At 39.8% G+C, this 21,978-nt stretch overlaps 1 protein-coding gene and 1 long non-coding RNA gene across 8 annotated transcripts in view; both read right to left on the bottom strand.

Annotated features, from left to right (window-relative positions):
- The window catches only part of SCAF8 (SR-related CTD associated factor 8), a 252,681-nt gene that overhangs the window by 65,532 nt on the left and 165,171 nt on the right, over nt 1-21,978 (bottom strand). For 2 of the 5 annotated variants that reach the window (XM_035297014.3, XM_078370347.1), the window contains one exon: nt 1-21,868. This exon is cut by the window's left edge. The exons of the other annotated variants lie outside the window; for them this stretch is intronic. The gene's annotated coding sequence lies outside the window, so the exon portion shown is untranslated. The remainder of the gene's footprint in view (nt 21,869-21,978) is intronic. 5 annotated transcript variants of the gene reach the window in all.
- Nucleotides 1-21,978, bottom strand: part of LOC144582223 (uncharacterized) — a 121,548-nt gene extending 99,570 nt beyond the window's left edge. For all 3 annotated transcript variants that reach the window (XR_013534639.1, XR_013534641.1, XR_013534640.1), the window contains exon 1: nt 21,608-21,978. This is a non-coding gene — a long non-coding RNA (uncharacterized LOC144582223). The remainder of the gene's footprint in view (nt 1-21,607) is intronic.

Raw genomic sequence — 21,978 nt, 5'->3', positions numbered from 1 at the left:
GATCGCCTGGCTTCCCCAAAAGGCCTGCCTCTTTTAATCCACCATTTGCTCCTCCAAAACCGATCTTGTCACAACGACTTGGCTGTGCGGGAGTCTTTGGTACTCACTTTCTGTTTTTTACCAGCCATGTTTAGGAATAAAGGAAGGTCCTGGGCAAGTAACTTTAAGTAAGTACCTGATTGGGCCAGGCACAGTGGCTCATGCCTGTAATCCCAGCACTTTGGGAGGCCTAGGTGGGCAGATCATGAGGTCAGGCGTTCGAGACCAGCCTGACCAACATGGTAAAATACCATCTCTACTAAAAACATATATATATATAAGAACTAGCCGGGCATGGTGGTGGGTGCCTGTAATCCTAGCGACTCAGGAGGCAGAGGTAGAAGAAGCACTTGAACCCGGGAGGTAGAGGTTGCAGTGAGCTGACATGGCACCACTGCACTCCAGCCTGGGCAACAAGAGAAAAACTCCATCTCAAAAAAACAAAAAAGGCCGGGTGCAGTGGCTCAAGCCTGTAATCCCAGCACTTTGGGAGGCCGAGGTGGGCGAATCATGGGGTCAAGAGATTGAGACCATCCTGGCCAACATGGTGAAACCTTGTCTCTACCAAAAAAATACAAAAATTAGCTGGGCATGGTGGTGCGCACCTGTAGTCCCAGCTACTCAGGAGGCTGAGGCAGGAGAATTGCTTGAACCCAGGAGGCAGAGATTGCAGTGAGCTGCGATTGTGCCATTGCACTCCAGCCTGGCGACTGGTGACAGAGTGAGACTCTGTCTCAAAATAAATAAATAAAATTAAAGTTGTACAGTGACCTATTTACGTAGGTTGGACAAGGCCTATCAACTCCTTGAGGACAGAGCCACATCTTCCCTGTCCACATTTGAATCTGCTGCTCCCCATGGCACCAGCTACTTGCAGGCACTCAAAATGTTTGTTGAAATAAATGTCTAAGTCAAGGTGAAGAGCCATTGTAGGACATCAGCTACCCGACATCAATCCTCCTCCAATAAATGAGAAAGTTGCTATATCTGCTTTCCATTTCAGAGTTGGTTGATACCCATGCCATACCCACGTATATAGGGACACACATCTGCCAAATTCTGACAGCTCCTGTCTTCTTTCTAAACTGCTCAGATTTCATGTGTTGTTGTATGTACTTATGACTACTGTATTGTATTCATCTGATTTCACTAGTTAAAAGTGTGCTGACCATACAATGTATTGTGCATGGAAGAATGCGTTGGAGAGTGACGGTGGTGCTATTAATAATCACGCTGGGACAACAGTGAGGTTCTGGGACATTCGGTCATACTAATTTTAAAGAATGTGATAAAGAATCTCTGCTTGACCGAAGTGAAATTTCGCCTCCATATCCTGGGCCTAAAATAAGAATAGAACAATTTTGAGCAAAAGTTCAATGTGACAAAGGCACAGTAGTGACCCTGTTCTATTTCAGGTTTTACCATTAGAGGCACAAGTGCTAATGGGAGGAAGTCTGGCTGATTCCAAAGGCAATTGCTTAAAGATAAAACAATTTGCCTTCATTGGAAGCAGAAAATGTGGGTTGGAGAATTACAAGAGTTTTTCCATATAACTTTAAACTTTTCTCAGTAACAAGGCAAGGTTCCTGAGCCAGAATCTTTTAGCCAAACATTTCCCTGTACAGATTCCTCATGGAAGTCAAATTAACAGGAAGATGAAAAGCCACAGGAACTGGACTCAACACTTAGTTACTGTAAAAATTCTATACCCATGTCACAAACCTGCGCACACACCCCCGAACCCAAAGTTGAAATTTTAAATGGTAATAACAGACACTCAATAAATAGTTATTAAACAAACTTAATCCGGACTATAAACACATTTTCCAAAATGCTTTGCTGTTTATATTCAGTGGGTCTATTCTTTTAGACATTTTTCTCTGTAGATAGGACTCTTAATATAGGGAAATATATTTTAGTAAAATTCATATACCTCAAATTTTATTTTATTTGTTTCTCACTGATTTCAATTACAAAAGTGGGATCTCTCCTATTGGAAAAATACATTGAAAGAAGACGACCATGCCAAAATAACTCTCTAATATGGAGTTGGATGCAACGTTTTATTATGTCATTTTATACAAACAGGGTCTCACGATGTTGCCCACACTGATCTCAAAACTCCTGGCCTCAGCCTATCTTCTCACCTAAATCTCCTAAAGAACTGAGATTACAAACATGAAACACTGCCTGGCCCCACTGAAATATTTCAGAATCTCAAATTTTCTATTCCTACATTCCTTAAGGAGGAAGCATAAAGTCAAAATAAATACCTTTCCATTTTAAGGAATATGAACACTCCAACTAGGCCAATTGATTTCAATTCAGCTATAATCACTGAGAGCCAGGCACAGTCAGGCGTTTTGCTAGGCACTGGAGATATAAGCTGCTACCAGTAATATCTAAAAATTAGCTCATGGATATACACAGCCAAACTGGCAAACTGGCTTCCTAGTTTCCTAAATCGATAAAGGACTCTACAATAATCAGTGTGTAAAAATTATCTAGCAAAGTAACAGCAAATACCTCTGACCATGACAACAGTTTCAGACATTGAGACAAAATTATTTATACACGCATGTGATGGAATTCCTTCACTTAACTCTGCGATCATTCATTTGAAAATTCTCTTTCCTGATCATTTCTCCCATGAATGAATGATTATTATTACTACTATTACCTAACGTAATTCTACTTAAGAACCTACATCTAGGAGAGAGATCCAAGATGGCTGATTAGCAACAGCTCAGGGTTGTAGCTCCCAGTGAAAGCACAGAGAGTGCGTGGACGCCACACTTCCAGACGAATCTCTGTTGCCCACGGACCAGGAGATTCCTAGTGGAGGAGCCCCACGGATTGCCAGTGTGACTCTTTTGGCCAGCGCGGCTGTTTTGCTGGTGCCCCGGTGTGGCGGTTCTCAGTACGGAGTGTACCAGACTGGGTGCCCTTTTGGTTGGCATTTGGAGCTCCAGGAAGGCAGAGTCGCCTATTCAGTTGATTGAAGGAGGGACTGAAGCAGGGAGCCAGACTGAAGTGGGGAGATTCCCGGGCAGAAAGATGCCACGAATCTCAATGCCGCTGTTTCAGCCGGTGCAATGCCCCCACAAAAAAGCAGCAATTGGAAGCATTGAGAGTTTCACAGCAAGCACAGTTGAACCCAGGAAGGTCCAGCTCTGTGGGTGAGGGGCGTCCGCTGAAGGAAAATTAAGAAACAGAAAAAACTTCATCACCAACAAGCTGGACGTCCACTCAGAGACCCAATCTGAAAGTCAGCAATTACAAAGATGACAAGTGGGTAAATCCAAAGAGATGGGAAGAAACCAGCGCAAAAAGCCTGAAAATAGCCGAAATCAGAATGTCTCTCCTCCTACAGGGGATTGCAGCTCCTTATCAGCAATGGAACAAGGCCTGATGGAGAATGAGTGTGATGAATTGACAGAATCAGGCTTCAGAAGGTGATAATAAGAAACTTCTGTGAGCTAAAAGAACATGTTCTAACCTAATGCAAAGAAACTAAGAACCTTGAAAAAAGGTTTCATGAAATGCTAATGAGAATCGACAATTTAGAGAGGAATATAAGTGAATTAATAGAGCTGAAAAACACAATATGAGAACTTCATGAAGTATGCACAAATTTTAACAGTCGAATTGATCAAGCAGAAGAAAGGATATCAGAGGTTGAAGACCAACTTAATGAAATAAAATGAGAAGACAAGTTTAGAGAAAAAAGGCTAAAAAGGAATGAGCAAAGTCTCCAAGAAATATGGGACTATGTGAAAAGACCTAATCTACATTTGATGGGTGTAACTGAATGTGATGAAGAGAGTGAATCCAAGCTGGAAAATATTCTTCAGGATATTATCCAGGACAACTTTTCCAACCTAGCAAGGCAGGACAATATTCAACTCCAGGTAATACAGAGAACACCACAAAGACATTCCTCAAGAAGAGCAACCCCAAGGCACATGATTGTTAGATTCACCAGGGTAGAAATGAAGGAGAAAATACTAAGGGCAGCCAAAGAAAAAGGTCAGGTTACCCACAAAGGGAAGCCTATCAGACTCACAGCAGATCTCTCAGCAGAAACCCTACAAGCCAGAAGAGAGTGAGGGCCAATATTCAACATCCTTAAAGAAAAGAACTTTCAACCCATAATTTCATGTCCAGCCAAACTAAGCTTCATAAGTGAAGGAAAAATAAAATTTTTTGTGAACAAGCAAGTACTCAGAGATTTCATCACCACCAGGCCTGCTTTACAAGAGCTTCTGAAAGAAGCATTACACATAGAAGGAACAACTAGAATCAGCCATTCCAAAAACATACCAAAAGGTAAAGAGCATCACCATAATGAAGAATTTACATCAACTAATGGGCAAAACAGCCAGCCAGCATTAAATGGCAGTATTAAACTCACATATATCAATATCAATCCCAAATTTAAATGGACTAAATGCCCCAATCAAAAGACACAGACAGGCAAATTGGATAAAAAGCCAAACCCACTGGTATGCTACATCCAGACCCATCTCACATGCAAGGACACACAAAGACTCAAAACAAAGGGATGGAGGAAGAAATGGAGAGCGCACACACACACACACACACACACACACACACACACACACACACAAAGCAGGAGTTGCAATTCTCGTCTCTGATAAAATAGACTTTAAAGCAACAAAGACCAAAAGAGACAAAGAAGGATATTACATAATGGTAAAAGGATCAATGTAACAAGAAGAGAGATTTAGACTCCCACATAATAATAGTGGGAGGCTTTAGCACTACATTGTCAATATTAGACAGATCAATGAGACAGAAAATTAACAAGGATATCCAGGACTTGAACTCAGACCTGAAATAAGTAAACTTAATAAACATTTATAGAACTCTCCACCCCAAATCCACAAAACATACATTTTTCTCAGTAACACATCACACTTATTCTAAAAGTGACCACAAAATTGGAAGTAAATCACTCCTCAGCAATTGCATAGCATTTCATAGGTTTAAATAAAATATTGGTTGGCTGCTTGTTTGTTATTTTCCTCTCTTATTCCTTCCTGTCTCCATTGTTAAGCACATTTAGTGGCATAAAAGAGGTTTTTAACACCCATTTTTAGACTGCATTTTAGCCTGGGCAATAATAGAGCAAGATTACTGTTCTCTCTCCCTCTTTCTCTTCCTCTTTCTTTCTCTCTTTTATTTTTTTCTTTCTTTCTATTTCTTTCTTTTTCTTCCTTTCTTAAAAAGAAAAAAAAGAACCTACATATAAATAGGTTCTGCAAAAATGATATCAATCATGTATCTTCAATTTCCTAGATTTCACAATTTAGCTAATTCAAATTTATAGCTGTCACTGTTTATATTTTGAGTTTATATTGGAGAATTATACTGAATTGCATTGAAATATTTCTCAAGCCCGTTACCAAAATGTTATCAAAAGATACTTAACAAAATGGCATCCTTCTGTCCTTGCTCATTCACTTTATTCCTTGTTTAAAAGATACTGAATGCAAATGCTTTCAACTGAAGATTTTTTGAAAGATATGGTTTTCTTATATATTTAAATTGGCTACTAGAACCCAAATGCCAGATTTCAAAAGCGATTTCCCAAATGTTACATGCAGCTGTCAAGTGTAGATCAAGCAATGAGCAAGATGACGAAGACAAAGGCTTGTAGGATACAGAGCACACAGGAGCTCTCGGGAGCTTTGAACTTGGTCCAAGAGACACAATTATCTGGGGAGAAAGCTGGTCAGGGTACACATGAGTTTTAGTTATACTAAAAATCTCTCCAGAAATTCAATCCAGCCGAAATCTAAGCCATAATCACCTGGAAAACTAAAAATGTTCCAGACTGAAAGGACTCACTGGGGTAGACACTGGCCATACAAATGAGTAGAATGTTACATTCCTTTAGTTTCTCAAACTTAAATCAATGATCTTGAATAAAAATAGATTGTGTGTTTTAAAGTCAACCAACTGTCCCCTTTTTAAAAATCTTTGAGAACATGGCAGAAGTGAAATCACAGATGGTGAAGACGGTTACATGTCAGAGAGCTGAAAGAACATAAAAATAGCTTTAAACAAAATTTGGTTGATAAAATATTTTTCAACAAGGATTTCCATTATTTAACTTGAAAGAACTCATTACAAAATCTATGTATAGTCAACAGATAAATGCTGGATCCAGACCCACATAGGATTTTGTAGGTCCCTACATACTTTTCCACGTTATTAAGAATTCATCTCAGGCCGGGCGCGGTGGCTCTCGCCTATAATCCCAGCACTTTGGGAGACCGAGGCAGGTAGATCACAAGGTCAAAAGATCGAGACCATCCTGGTCAACAAGGTGAAACCCCGTCTCTACTAAAAATACAAAAATTAGTTGGGCATGGTGGCACGTGCCTGTAATCCCAGCTACTCGGGAGGCTGAGGCAGGAGAATTGCTTGAACCCAGGAGGCAGAGGTTGGGGCGAGCCGAGATTGTGCCATCGTACTCCAGTCTGGGTAACAAGAGCAAAACTCCGTCTCAAAAAAAAAAAAAAAAAAAAAAATTCATCTTATGCTGAAATCTACAGACTTAATTAGCAAGATGAAGTGTTATTTTAGGCAAAGTGAAATAACTCAAAATCTGAAAAGAAAAATGGCAGAGCATGGGATCTGAACACACAGTGTGTGGTTATGAAGAGAAATTCACATCATAGATTGTGGAAAAAAAGGACACAAGCCCCCAATAAATTCAGCCACAAACTCTCTTGATCCAAACTAGGCGGAATGGACGTTAAGAATACAGGAATTCCCATCAGACACTCTTTGGTTAGAACCCACCTTTTGTCCAAATTAGCTGTGTAACCTGGGCTAAACCGTTTGTTTCCTCATCTGTGAAGTGAAATGATAGTGCCTATTCTCATGTGGTTCTTATAAGGATAAATTAATTTATGTAAAGTATTCAGTATAACAAATACTCAATATGTAGAAATCATTACAGTTACTATACAATATCACTGACAGCATCACAATAATCAGTAATACCTTTAGCAACACTCCACAATACTGGGATGAACAGAAAAGCAAAAGAGAGCAAGCCACCACCTGTAGGTATCTAGAAAAGCCCAGCGAGGTCCAGGCCACAGGTGAAATTCACACACATTCTAGGATATGGAGCCATCAGTCCATGTCCTGGCTCTGCTAATTAGGGATGCAAGATAAAATACAGGATGCCTGGTTAAGATGGAATTTCAGACACATTTACATTTTAAAAATTATTCATTATTTATCTGAAATTCAAAAGTAAATGAGTGTCCTTTATTTTCATTTGTGAAACCTGGCAAACCCAATCTCTAAGGCCCCTGGTCTCTCACTCATTCACTTAAAAGAACCCGAGGGAATTCTGTTTTATCTACAACTCCCTGACATGGAGAATGTGAATTCTAGCAACAAAACAAACAGCACCATTCATTTACAAAAGTCGTATTAAGTTTCTCCAAATTTCCAACGAATTTTTACCCCATCATGTCATTTGATGCTCTTTGTAAACAGCTGCTACCTTCACTCCTGCTCTACAGCTGATGAAACCACGCAGAGCGGTGAGCTGTCATCATTTCACCACTGTTGCTAACCTAAGTCCTCTACAATCATTTGCCACATTATCAGATTCCACATATCTTCCCTCAGCCAAGAGGATTTTAAAAAGCTTTATTTTGCATTATGAAACAAAGCACGTTAAACGTGCTTTTCAAATTCCTTCCTCTTCTCCCCAATTTGACATACTGAGTTCTTATTCATGGGCTGGAAAATCTTTCAAGTGCCTTCCAGTTCTAATTTTCTTTGATCTATGACCCACAAAGTTGCTAAATCCCAAGGCCAATTTGTTCAAGAATCTCTGACAGAGTTTGTGCCTCCAGACAGCCTCACAGCCTGCTGTTATTTGCCCTTCCTCTTTCAAGACAAACTCTGCTACACTAAAAGAATGCGAAGGTTCCATGGGGCTGGGAGCCTCTCACTACAACCATGTTGCTCATCACCGGTAACTCCCAGCTGCATTCAGCATCACGCTCGAGGGCACCCAGGGCTTGGGGGCGGGGCTGATTCAGCTCATTTACCTCCAAGTCACCTCCCTGCTAGCAGGAGCCACTTCTTCGAAGGCAATCTTTGCTTCTCTCTGCACAAAGTGCCCTCCTTTCCTCCACAGAAACTTGTCTCTACCTCTGCCTCTTCCAGCACAGTAAAAACAGCACATCACCTCTTGAGTAGTAACACCCTCAAATAATATCCCCATGCTAATATATTCACCTAGTCCTTGCTACTGGGTTATTTCTTGAATGGCTACTTTTTTTCCCTCCTTACTTTTCTATGTTTATGCACCACAATGCTCTCTGGTTTTCCTTTTATTTTTCGAGATAGAATCTCACTTTGTCACCCAGACTGGAGTGCAGTGGTATGACCTCGAATCATTGCAACCTCCACCTCCTGGGTTCAAGTGATTCTTGTACCTCAGCTTCCCAGGTAGCTGGGATCACAGGCATATGACACCACGCTTGGCTAATTTTTGTATTTTTAGTAGAGACAAGGTTTTGCTATGTTGGCCAGACTGGTCTCGAACTCCTGGTCTCCGGTGATCTACCTGCCTCAGCTTCCCAAAGGGTTGGGATTACAGGCATGAGCCATGGCTCCTAGACAGAAAATTAGAACTGTGTTTCTACCTGGTTTTGGACCAGTTGTTTTATTTTATTTTTCTTAAAGATGGGGTCTTGCTCTGTCACTGGGCTGGAGTACGTGGTGTAATCATAGCTCACTGTAGCCTCAAACTCCTGAGCTCCAGGGATCCTCCCATCTCAGTAACTGGGACTACAGGTATGTGCCACCATGCCCAGCTAATTTATATATATATATTTAAAAGGTGGGGTCTTGCTATATTGCCTAGATTGGTCTAGAACTCCTGGATTCAAGCAATCCTTCTGCCTCGGCCTCCCAAAATGCTGGAATAACAGGCGTGAGCTACTGTGCCCAGCTGCTGTCTGATTTTGAATAAATAATAGAAAACAGCAAAGACGGTGGCTTTTAATAGTTTTATCTCATATCCAGCCCATTAGCAATACACATACATTGTGAAATGTATGCTTTCCTGAAATTCAAGTACTGCTAAAAAGACAGGGAGACTTTAAATCTAAAGCTCCCCTCCACAATTCCATTTCCATATACCTTCTAGGATACTTTTCTTAAGAATGATATTAACAACAAGTAGGGGCTGATACTCCTAAACCCTGTAGTCTTAATTCTTTTTCTCTAGAATTTAGATCAAGAAAAAAATAACAGTTACCAGGTATTTAAATGCCTTCCACGTGCCAGTTCTCTTATAAGTATCATCACATTATTATATGATGTTATGAAGTTTCTGAAACAGATGTAAAACTGAGGCACAGGGAAACTGAGTAACTTGCCTGATGCTGTAAGACCAGGAAGAGACTGAAGTTAGGCTCAGATACGCTCTTTACCCATACAGCATCTGAATGCCCTAAATTAAAATGTTGTAGCTAATATTTTCCATGTGGAACAGGTCTGGGCAGAAGGAAGGGGATGTTAGCATAAAATAAAAAAGGTAAGAAAAAATCATTCTTTCTCCCTTTGGCCTTGCAGACAATCCTTTCTGATCAAGGCTAGGGAGGTGAGAAAGACTCTGGTGGTTAAAGAGATGATGTTCCAGAGACCAGAAAGGGGTGCTGTGGGGGGGGTCGAAAGACAATTTCTGGCTTTCTCAGCCTTTTTCCTGAGATCACTCTTGTTGAACATGACACAACTAGTTAAGGAGGTCGGAATGTATCCATAATCGGAACCAGGGCACCTGCTGCTGACAGACTCCTACTGCCTGCAAGAGAAATTGCAAGCTCTCAGCTGGGCAGTGAGGGCCCCTCACAACTGGAGGGGCCAAGCTGAGCTGCTCCCTACTCTTCATTCACTCCATACCCTTTCAGGCCTTTGAGTAACCCCTGCAAATGCACTTCACTTCCAGCAAGCTGTAGGACGCTGGGCAAGTGACAGTTTCTCTCATTGCCTTCCCTACTCCACTCCTTTCCACGGTGGCCATTCATGGATGCATTTCCACAGCACAATGCTCACAATTCTGCCACGGCGCCAATCACTCTGTCCAGTAATTCCCAACTGCACTGTGGATTCCTCAAGGGCAGAGACCTTGCTTTCTTTCTGTGTGTGCCTGGTGCTTATATGTTTGTTGAATAAATGCATTCAGTGTAGGAATGATACATTCATTCAAGTCCTAATCAGGTTAAAAGCTTAGAATTTTAAAATTGTACAGAGTATTTTCCAAGTTTAGAGCTTCCATATACCCAGAAGGAATGCCAATCATCCACAAGCATACACTTAAGAAATTAATTTTTGTCTTCAAATACTTCTATTAATATGTAATAAAATTACTGTACTATTTCAGCATTTTAATGAAGGAAAGCATTGAGTAAAAATATTCTGGCTGGGCATGGTGGTTCAAACCTGAAATCCCCACACTTTGGCAGGACGAAGCAGGCAGATCACTTGACATCAGGAGTTTGAGACCAGTAAGGCCGACAGGTGAAACCCCGTCTCTATTAAAAATACAAAAATTAGCTGTGCGTGGTGGTATGCACCTGTAATCTCAGCTACTCAGGAGGCTGAGGCAGGAGAATCGTTTGAACCCAGGAGGTGGAGGTTGCAGTGAGCCAAGACTGCGCCACTGCACTCCAGCCTGGGCAACAGAGTGACACCCTGTCTAAAACAACAACAAAAACCTTAATATTCCAAAAGTTACAAGAGTTTATCATAGTGGAAAAAAGTTACTGAAAAGTGAACTAAACAGTATTCTATTTCCTGAGCCTCCACAAAAATATTATTTGCAAAACGTATCTCAATACAAGGTCATTCTGATACCTAAAATAAGTTCAGAAACTGATGTTTTATCTTCAATAGCCTTATTTATTAAACTTATACAATACCTGGAAAACAGTGAAAAGTAATAATTCTTTTTATCTGTTAAAAAAAAAAGTCTCTAAGTTAGACTTATAGGTGGTGACGCCATGTATTCCAGGAGAAGCTCCCCTATCTCCCAGCCATCAGACCACCTGGATTATTGGACATAATTCAGCATTCTGGACTCACTACACATAACAGACCCTAATATAGCTGGGAGAAACATACAAAAAAGAGGACTTTTTTCATGTTTGATAGCTGATTTATAGATATTAACATACAGTCACATTTAAGAAATAACTGGTATCATATTGTACTATGGAATGTTCTATTCCAGGCTGTTTCACCTTTGTGTGTGTTTTGGGGTGGAGGGGCAAGGAGGGTATTCACACATGTAACTAATTTAAAAATCTGAGCACAGGCCAGGTGAGGTGGTTCACACCTGATCCCAGCATTTTGGGAGGTGGAGGCAGCTGGATCACCTAAGGTCAGGAGTTTGAGACCCGCCTGGCCAGCATGGTGAAACCCTGTCTCTAAAATACAAATACAAAAATTAGCCAGGTGTGGTGTCACATGCCTGAATCCCTGAAGGAGAGGCTGAAACAGGAGAATTGTTTGAACCCAGGAGGCGGAGGTTGCAGTGAGCTGAGATTGTGCCACTGCACTCTAGCCTGGGTGACAGAACAAGACTCCAACTTGGGGGGAAAAAAATCTGAGCATAGATTTTTGGGCATAATATGATGCATAATTTCAAGGAATATCATGGCCAACCTTACTCTTAACACCCTTTGCCTAAGAAATATTTGGCTCTTAAGTTAATCAGGGAGATGGTATAGTTTACAGTCTTCCATCTATTCTAAGGAACCCCTACCATTCCTAAAGAAAGGTCAGATGTTTATGAGACATCACGTTTGGGTAATTTTTCTGCCAGCTCACATACCTGTAATAGATGATAGCAAGTTGGAACCAAAATGTCTCACTGTAGTTGTTTATTCCACCTACATAGAGACAGTGACTATGTAGATAATTGCTTAGGGATATGGGGCTTAAAAGCATAAAGTGAACATAAAAATTTTAACTATTACCAGTCTCACCTTTCAAGACCAAATTTATACCTATAAAAATGTGTCTATATATTTCTATGCCAGATATTGGTTTCCCTCACTCTGAACTGGTATGTGGGTAATAAACTTTGATTACATAGAATTTGAAAGTTAAGCCAGGCATGGTGGCTCACGCCTGTACTCCGAGCACTTTGGGAGGCCAAGGCGGGCAGAGTGTCTGAGCTCAGGAGTTTGAGACCTGCCTGGGCAACATGGTGAAACCCCACCTCAACTAAAAAAATACAAAAAAATTAGCCAGGCATGGTAGCATGTGCCTGTAGTCCCAGCTACTCAGGAGGCTGAGGCAGGATAATTGATTGAACCCGGGAGACAGAGGTTGCAGTGAGCCGAGACTGTGCCACTGTACTCTAGCCTGGGTGACAGAGCGAGACTGTCTCCCCATCCTTCCCCCACTAAAAAAGAAAGTTAATAAAGTTAATAGAGAGTCCAAATACAAACAATCAAATTACTGTTTAAAATTTTTTAATTGGGTCTATTGAACACAAATGCACAAATGCCTTATAAATGGCATAACAGATCTCTAATGTAAAAAAATACTATAAAAATTGGAATGTTATAGAGAAATACTAAAAAAAAAACCCTGTATTTTGTGACTTTCACTGAAACTAGGACATTTAATTGCAAAAAAGAATCAAATGAGTCACTAAAAACAGCAACTAAAAATGTTATTTATGTACTCCATAGAAAAAATTCCAGATTAAAAAAAAACCCTCATTGTACAGGAAGAGCTTTAAAGAAAAAGAGGTAAAGAAAATTAAAATCATTAAAGATTCTATATGCATCTGGTTCCTTGACATAAATGTCATTCATTGAGAGTGAGTGAAAACACAGAATAAACTCTACTTTGATCCTCAGAGAGCAGTCAATAGAGTAAGGTCTAAGAATTCAGCTATCATGTCCCAGCATGAGTTCTACTTCGGAAAAAAATGGGTATGTAATTACAGCAGATTGAGTATTTACTACATTCCAGGTACTATTTTAAGTACTTTACCTATGTAACTCAGTGACTGCACACCGCAATGCTATGAGGCAGGTACTACTATCAACCTCATTTTACAGACGAGGAAACAGGTGCAGAAAGGATACGGTAACATAACCTACGACTAGTAAGTGGCAGAGTCATATTTCCACATATGTTGTTTTAAAATCAAGGAAGTAAAATATTCATGAGAAGGTGAGCCACTCTCTCTTCAGGACCTACGTTGCTAACCACTGCAATGCGCCCTCTGCACTGAGGATTAGAGTGTTAGAACTGAAGGGACCCATGAAAGCACCTACGTTGTATTCTCCTCTGTCAACTGAGGCTCAATCACATTGTCCTATGATTCCCTGCTGCTTGCTCCATTCACCACAGCCCTTTATCACCCTTTACAGCCACCTTCATAGTAACTCGGGTCACTGCACAGGGCTAGCTGCAGGTTTACGCCTTTGCTTTGACTGTCTGGGAAGGACACCATTGCAGTTTATAACAAACCAGCATTTGTTCAGTTCTTGCATACGCCTCTGTTATCAGAATCCTCTGTGGTGATAATCTTATAAAACAATATTCCACGAATATTTTGTTGGTACACTCAGAAAGTCAAACACTGTGTAACATGGACACTATAATGGTGCAAAGTTCTCAACAGTTTTAATAAGTAAAATCGCATTCTTAAATAGATGACAGTAGTGAAAAGAATATCTTTGAAATGATTTTGGATTCGCAAATTAAATGTTAAAATAGACCAAAAAGTCTCCCCACCCCACCTCAGATGCTGACTCTGATGAATGTTAAAGTTCTTCCAAACTCTGAAACAGAGAGTGTGAATGGCTGTTTCTGTGAAATCATAGTTTCTGGAGCTTCCGCTGATTTACCTCAGTATACTACGGGACTGTATGCCAAGGCACTACTCTACTTCATCAGAATATGCTCTCATTATGTGGACAGACAGTAACAGATGACTCTCAGATGATGGCAGACAAGTGATTTTTTTAAAAGGTGAGGTGGGAGTGGGTCGGAATTTAGTTAAGTTCGCAGAAATACCAGTGATGGTTATTAGCTTTAACACTGTGGGATAACGAGCTCATCCCTAGAAGCAAGCCCTGGGTTTCCTTTTATAGATGCATAGTGACCTCTACTGGTACAAACATAGAATCCCGAAATGCAATTTTCTCCGTAAGTGATTTTTCAGAGGCACAACTAAGAATATTTATTCTTTTAAAATGACACCAAAAAGAAAATATGTCATTAAAAACACAAAAAAGAATACTCATTTTTGAAATCGCTGATAATTTTCAATTAATGAGATCTCTTCCTCTACCAGAATTAGACATTTCAATTAAAGTAGTCCATACACATAGTATAACAGAATGAAAAGAACTAAACTGTACTTTCATTTAAAAATCCTGGCACTAAGTGTCATGGTGTCAAAGCTGCTATAAAAAATAACTATTTTGGAATAACTCCAATGTACCCAAAAAGTGCTAAAGGCACCAATTATAGAAGAATTATAGAATATATTTGAAATTTGCAAAATGCTTTGAAACTTTCCGTTGCAGAATACTAAGTGGCTCACCTTCTCATGAATATTTTACTTCCTTGATTTTAAAACAACAGTTAAAACTTTGGTTTTCTCTCTTGAATCTCTCAAAGACTATCAGAAATAAATTGCACGTAGGTTTACTCCATTTATAGAAACTTCCAATAGGCAAGTTTTACCTACATGTGAAACAATGCAAACTGAGAGACTGACGTCAAAGACAGCCTCCAAACGTGTCATTATTTGTCATGAACATCAAAATACTGTACATGAGTTCAAAGGAAAATGAGTTTTTGGAAACCTATAGCAATATTTTTAATTCTTGTAGGCTGCAATTATTTCCTTCAAATTATATTTTCATAACTTTCCACTGCAGAAAAGAATTTAAAATGATACTTTTCAGTGAGGAACACTCAAACCAAATTTCATTTCAACAGCAGGAGAATACAGCTTCCTTAATCTTGCCCATTTTCTCTGTTTTAACCAAGTATAATAAAAATAGTTGCAAACTAGTGAGTTAGCCAGTTTTTGCCCAAAATATATAAAACAGAGCTCCTTTCTTTTAAATGAAGACAGGGTTTCACCATGTTGGTCAGGCTGGTCTTAACTCCCAACCTCAGGTGCTCCCCCCTCTTGGCATCCAAAGTGCTTGGATTACAGGCATGAGCCACCACGCCCGGCCCAGAGCTCCTTTTCAAGGAATTATTCATTGCTTAGATGAAAGTAATGAATTAGAAAAAATGAAGGCATTTCTACTTAACTTTGATAACTAGGATTTGCATATGTGTATAGCACATTTCCTTTTCACTATTTCTATTTATTAATTTATCAGCTCACATTTGTGCACCATCATGCCCAGCTAATTTTTGTATTTTTAGTAGAGGCAGGGTTTCACCACATTGGCCAGGTTGGTCTCAAACTCCTGACTTCAGGTGATCTGCCCGCCTTGGCCTCCCAAAGTGCTGGGCTTATAGGCATTAACCACTGCGCCAGCCCATAAGGACATATTCAACCCTTAAAATATAGAGTTTTTACTAAAAAATGATTTAAAATCTTCATACAACAACCTACCGTCTCCCCTGCCCCTGCCCCTGCCCCCACATAACAATATCTGTAGCCACTTTGTGGGCCCTGCTTCTGCAGACCTGTAAATATCTTCTCTCTCCTTTGATTTTTTGGACATTAGATGGGGGAAAAGTATGCTTCTGGCTCAAGGAATATCCATAAAAACCATTGTGAAAGCAATTACTGGGCCAGGTGCCGTGGCTTATAATTGTAATCTCAGCACTTTCGGAGGCCAAGGTAGGAGGATTGCCCAGGCCCAGGAGATTGAGACCAGCCTGGGCAAAATAGCAAGACCTCACCTCCATAAAAATTTTAAAAATTAGCTGGGCATGGGCATGGTGGTTCCTTTCTGTGGTCCCAGTTACTCAGAAAGCTGAGGCAAGAGAATCGCTTAAGCCAAGGCAGTCAAAGCTACAGCGAGCTGAGATCATGCCAATGCATTCCAGACCCTAGCTAAAAAAAAAAAAACCAAAACAACAACAGCAAAGAAAAACCAACAATTGCCACCACGCAACTCCTACTCAAATAACTGTATCAGTAAAATATGTCCTAGGATCACATAGTGAATAGACACATATTCACGGCTTTCAGTACTGAAAGGTGAAGAGAAATAGTGAAGTCCCACAGTGAGGCCATCGGGGAAGGCGAAGAGAAATAGTGAAGTCCCATGGTGAGGCCATCAGGCAAGGTGAAGAGAAATAGTGAAGTCCCATGGTGAGGCCATCAGGCAAGGTGAAGAGAAATAGTGAAGTCCCATGGTGAGGCCATCAGGCAAGGTGAAGAGAAATAGTGAAGTCCCATGGTGAGGCCATCAGGGAAGGCAAAGAGAAATAGTGAAGTCCCATGGTGAGGCCATCAAGGCCCGGCCTCTGTTTTGTACTCTCTTCTCTTGGCCTACAGGATAATGCTTTACTCATACAAGGATGACAAGGGACACTACAAAAGCAATTTTCTAAAAGTTAACTCTAATTCCCTGAAAACATTCATGGGTTTTAAAATTATGTACATTAAATCACAGCTAGGCACGGTGGCTCACACCTGTAATCACAACACTTTGGGAGGCCGAGGTGGGTGGATCATTTAAGGTCAGGAGTTTGAGACCAGCCTGACCGATATGGAGAAATGCCCCCTCTACTAAAAATACAAAGTTAGCCAGGTGTGGTGATGGGCGCCTATGATCCCAGCTACCTGGGAGGCTGAGGCAGGAGAATCGCTAGAACCCAGGAGGCAGAGGTTGCAGTGAGCCGAGATTACACCACTGCACTCCAGCCTGGGTGACAAGAGTGAAACTCCATCTCAAAAAACAAAACAAAACATTACGTCAAGAAATTCCATGTAACTACTGAAGCCCTGAGAGTGCTCTAAAATAACACCTTTAAGAAAAGAAAAGCGTCCTTTCAAACTCTGTCAAGACTGGGTACAACAGAGAAAACAGGAAACAAGTGAAATCTTCCTCGGTAGGGGACTGAACACCACTGTAAACTGTGGATACCGGGTACAAAAGAAAAACAGGAAATGCGGTCCTCAGGAGAAAATGGGTTAACTCAGTTATGGCTAACCAAATAGCAGAATATTATGCAGGCATTACAAACGATGATTAGCTTATATGCTTGGGAAGCATCTAGAAGAACACAGGAGGAACTAATCGTGGTTGCCTCTGCAGAAGAAGAATTAGGGTGTCTGGCTAATTATGAATTTTTTTACTTCATCTCCTTTGTTACTAGTCAAATAATTTATGATAAACATGTATTATTTTTGGCCAGGTGCAGTGGTTCAAGCCTGTAATCCCAGCACTTTGGGAGGCCGAGGCGAGTGAATCATGAGGTCAAGAGCTCGAGACCATCTTGGTCAACATAGTGAGACCCCATCTCTACTAAAAATACAAAAAATTAGCTGGGCATGGTGGTGCATGCCTGTAATCCTAGCTACTCGGGAGGCTGAGGCGGGAGAATTGCCTGAACCCAGGAGGCGGAGGTTGCAGTGAGCAGAGACTGTGCCATTGCACTCCAGCCTGGGTCACAAGAGCGAAACTCCATCTCAAAAAAATAAAAAATAAATAAAATAAACATGTATTATTTTAAAAATAAAACAGAGCCAGGCATGCTGGCTCACACCTGTAATCCCAGCACTTTGGGAGGCCGAGGAGGGCATATTATGAGGTCAAGACATCAAGACCATCCTGGCCAACATGGTGAAACCCCATCTTTACTAAAAACTACAAATATTAGCTGGGCATGGTGGTGCACGCCTGCAGTCCAGCGACTCGGGAGGCTGAGGCAGGAGAATCGCTTAAACCTGAAAGGCAGGTGTTGCAGAGAGCCAAGATCATGCCATTGCACTCCAGCTGGCAACAGGGCGGGCTCTGTCTCAAAAAAATAAATAAAATAAATAATAAAAGACAAAAATATGAAATGAATACCATTTTGAATGATGAGAAGAAAAAAATGACTGTGCTGTGGATGGTGGAGAGAAACCAGGTATTATGAGATGAGTATGAGAGATATTTGTGACAAAAAAATTGGACAGAGTACCTAACTTTTAACATTTTTGATCAGATGAAGCCATCTGATAAACTCATTTGTCAAAGCAAACTAATATCAATTTGAAAAAATAAAAAATGACTGAATTGAGTAAAGTGACAGGATTCTGGAAAGGAAATAAACCTTTACAGGAAAGTCACTCAGTGGGAGAATGTTAACATTTTTATATTTTCTATTTCCACAGCTAGTCTCACCTATTTTCTTATTTGTCTGCTTTAATCAAGGTATCACCCCAAATGTTAACCACTCCAGGAATTATTAGTGAGCAAAACTACATTCTCCTTCACCTGTGGAAGCTTCTGTTGCACAAATTTCAAAAGCCTTGTCTAAGGCAGAAACTAGTTAGCACAAAGAATGTGATGTCATAGGATAAACAATTTGTACAAATCCTCAAGAAACTCAAACGACAAATTCTATGCGTAGGATAACATTCTCCACGAGGGCAAAGAAAGCAGTAAAAAAGTTTCAAGAACCACCACAATTCAAACATGTAACATTGCTTTTAAATGTTCATCAAATGTTAAGGCTCCAAAATGCTATAATTGAGAGATCGTTTTTCCCTTTATTTTGTAAAAGCATTGTTCAAAAAACAACAAAAGCAACTACATTATCTGACATGAAATTCCACAGTATGAATTTTCAGCTTAGATTAACTGGAATAAGGTAGTAAGAGGAAGAAAACCAAAACCAGGTGGCGCTGTGGCTACAAACTGCATAATGCTCACTTGCCTGACGGGGAACACAGGAGGGAGGGTCTGGGACTGAAGAACAAGAACTCCACATGGACTTGGAATTCTTGATCATTCAGCAGTCATTCATTCCAGTTAAGGGCAGATTTTGCTCTGGTGAAAATGTGTATGTGACAGTGAGAGTCTATAAGGGACTTCAAGAAAGAGAGAAGGATGATTTTTTTTTTTAATTTCCTGGAAGATACTGGGGCAGGCTAATTTAAAAATCAATAAAAAGAGGCAGAAAAGAAAGCCAGGAAAATGAAAACTCCACTTATTTTACAGTATCATCTGAGACTGGCAACGTATTTTACAGATTACATTCCCAAAGTGTGTTTGTGTGTGTGTGCACACATTCATGCATGTGTGCAACTATGCATTTAAAGACAATTTTATCAGCAATCAGAACAATTTTACACTTCTGCTGTTTTTGTGGCTATAACCTTCACTCAGTCAATTCTCTTGTACACTTTCACAGACTTATCATCTTACGAAACTAAAATAGTAATATGCCTAATCTTCTGGCAAAGCTAACCATCAAATGATCAGTAAAGAATTTGCCCCTCAAGAGTATATGTCAGAGTCGAATTCCTGCACTAGTTAAATTACCTGGCAATGGCAAAATTCTGCTGGGGATTACAAAATGAGAGGAATGTTAGTAACATTCCAAATAAGTCCTTTAAAATTAAAACTACAAGGAACTTTATATTAACAGAGCATACTCCAAAGAAGTTGCATCTAGTACCACATAACTAATAAAATCAGTTGACAGTCCTGAAGGTATGAGCATTTGTCCTTTAAAGGTGTCAAAATGTTTTATATTTTGAATGAAGATAAAATATTTCATGCTACTATGACTAAATTTAATGGAGATGTCTTCATTTCTGAGTTTTATAGCAGAGTCTCCAGATGCTCTATTTCAATAAAAGCACAATGCAATCTAAGAGCAGATTTGAAAATCAAATAATTTCTAGAAAACAGCTAACCAGAAAAACTGAAAACTGATTTTTGCTACTGCTAATGAATTTTTTAATTTTCTCACTTGGTAGTAAAGCTGTGTCAGGAACATTTTGTTTTATTGGCAGCTAAAAGGAATTTCAAAATCCCACTTTCTCCTTGAAAACATATTAATTAGGTCTTCTATGGCTGAGGCTGTGCCTAACACCCACATTGATGGGATCTAGTTAGTCATTTGTTTCTCATTTAAATATATAATTAAGTTGCAAACTATAAAGCTACACAGTCTACATCTAGCTAACTACACTATATTGTTTGATGTATAATCAATGTATATTATGATGGAATCTTGAAATACTATTAGCTATAAAATACCTTCTTCTTTCTTTGAGAAAGACTTACATTTTTTAGGCCAGTGGAAAACAATCCAAATTAAAAATCAACATGAGAGAGACATAGAAAAAAAAGAAGAGGTAGGAACAAATCTGCCTTGTTACAATGTTTTTCTTAGAAAGATGATAGCTTGCACAGATGCATCTACTCCACCTGATGCATAGAGCATTACTGCTGCTGCTGTCTCTTGAATAAATACAGCTCTTCGGCTTTACAGACTAATTCAAATGTGTAAAAATCAATTGCTTCCTTCCTGCTGCTGCTCTTTTCAGACTGCAGACAAGGGGCTCTAGTTTAAGGATGGCAGTCAGGGTGGACACATTAGAAAGAAACATTTTAGTTTCAATGTTACCACGAAACCAGCATGAAAAGCAGCATCCGTATTATATGTTACAGTCTAGGTTCCATTTCTAACTCCACCTAAAATGAATATGAACAAACTCATTTATAAGTGTTTGTCAGTCAAATAAAATGATAGTAGTCTAAATTCATTCACATGTGTACTAATCAAAGGTCAATAAAGCTAAAAGGAAGCCAAGTGTAAAAAAGGGCAGCTATAAGGTCTTGTGTTTGAATTTTTACCCAGCAAGAAATAAATGACACTTAATAAATGATACTTAGTAACTCACCTTCTCCCTACCCCGCCCCCCACCCCCTCGCCATCCGGCAAACATCTACAATAGGCTAACTTCTACTCTAATTTCTGAGATTGTTTTGGAATTCCTGTTTTTTTGTTTTTTGGTTTTTTAAAGACTGGATACTTAAGTTACTAGAATATTTAAATACAGATTCAATGGTCATTATAATATACTCTAAGGAGGGGTCTAATTATTATAGGGGATTTCAAATTAGAAGTCCAACATGCAGAGTATACATCATTGAGTTGTAGAAACTGGTATCACTAGCATTCTTATTGAGGAAGAATTTAATTTAATGAGATTTGACAGATTAAACACAAATACAACAGGCAGGGCTGCTATGTGAATAGTATTCAACCCTTCAAAGGGGAAACCGTTTGTTTTACTAGGTAACAAGAACTGCTTGCACTGTAAGAAATAGTGGAAAATTAGCCCCCAAACACCAGTAGATTATTTACTGCTATTCTGGCTTCCACCTAATAAGATGCCACAAATAATATGGTCTACTGGGAAATGTCCCATGTAGAAATAACCTAATATGTAAGAAATGAAACCTGAGAAGGCTCATTGCTAGAGTAACTCTACAGAAAATTAGAATTCTTTTATCAGTGGGTCTCAAAATGTAGTATGCATATAAATTACCTGGATTGCTGGGTAAAGATGCAGGTTTCCTCCACCTACTCCCAAAGCTTTTAGCTCTATTAGGTCTTGGGAGGGGCTCAGCCTGAATTTTAAACAAATCCTTTGGGTATTCTAATACAGGTATCCATGGTCCACACATTGAGAAATACTGATCTTAAAGGTGTCAGACATCCTTTATAGGTGGCCTCTTCTGTAGGGTGATTCCACGGGGGCGGTGTGCTCTGTCCAAAAGTGTGAATTACCTGCCATTTCACCATTAACCTATAATGAAAATTTGACAAGGAAAGCTCTTGGTTTACAAAAGTCACTTATTAAAGTGAGAATGTGTGTGTGTGTGTGTGTGTGTGTGTGTGTGTTTTAAGGAATTTATC

Source organism: Callithrix jacchus, chromosome 4 (genome assembly GCF_049354715.1).
Source record: "Callithrix jacchus isolate 240 chromosome 4, calJac240_pri, whole genome shotgun sequence".
Classification (NCBI taxonomy): domain Eukaryota; kingdom Metazoa; phylum Chordata; class Mammalia; order Primates; family Cebidae; genus Callithrix; species Callithrix jacchus.
The sequence above is the reverse complement of the archived record's forward strand: the minus strand, read 5'-3'. Positions and strand labels throughout refer to the sequence as shown.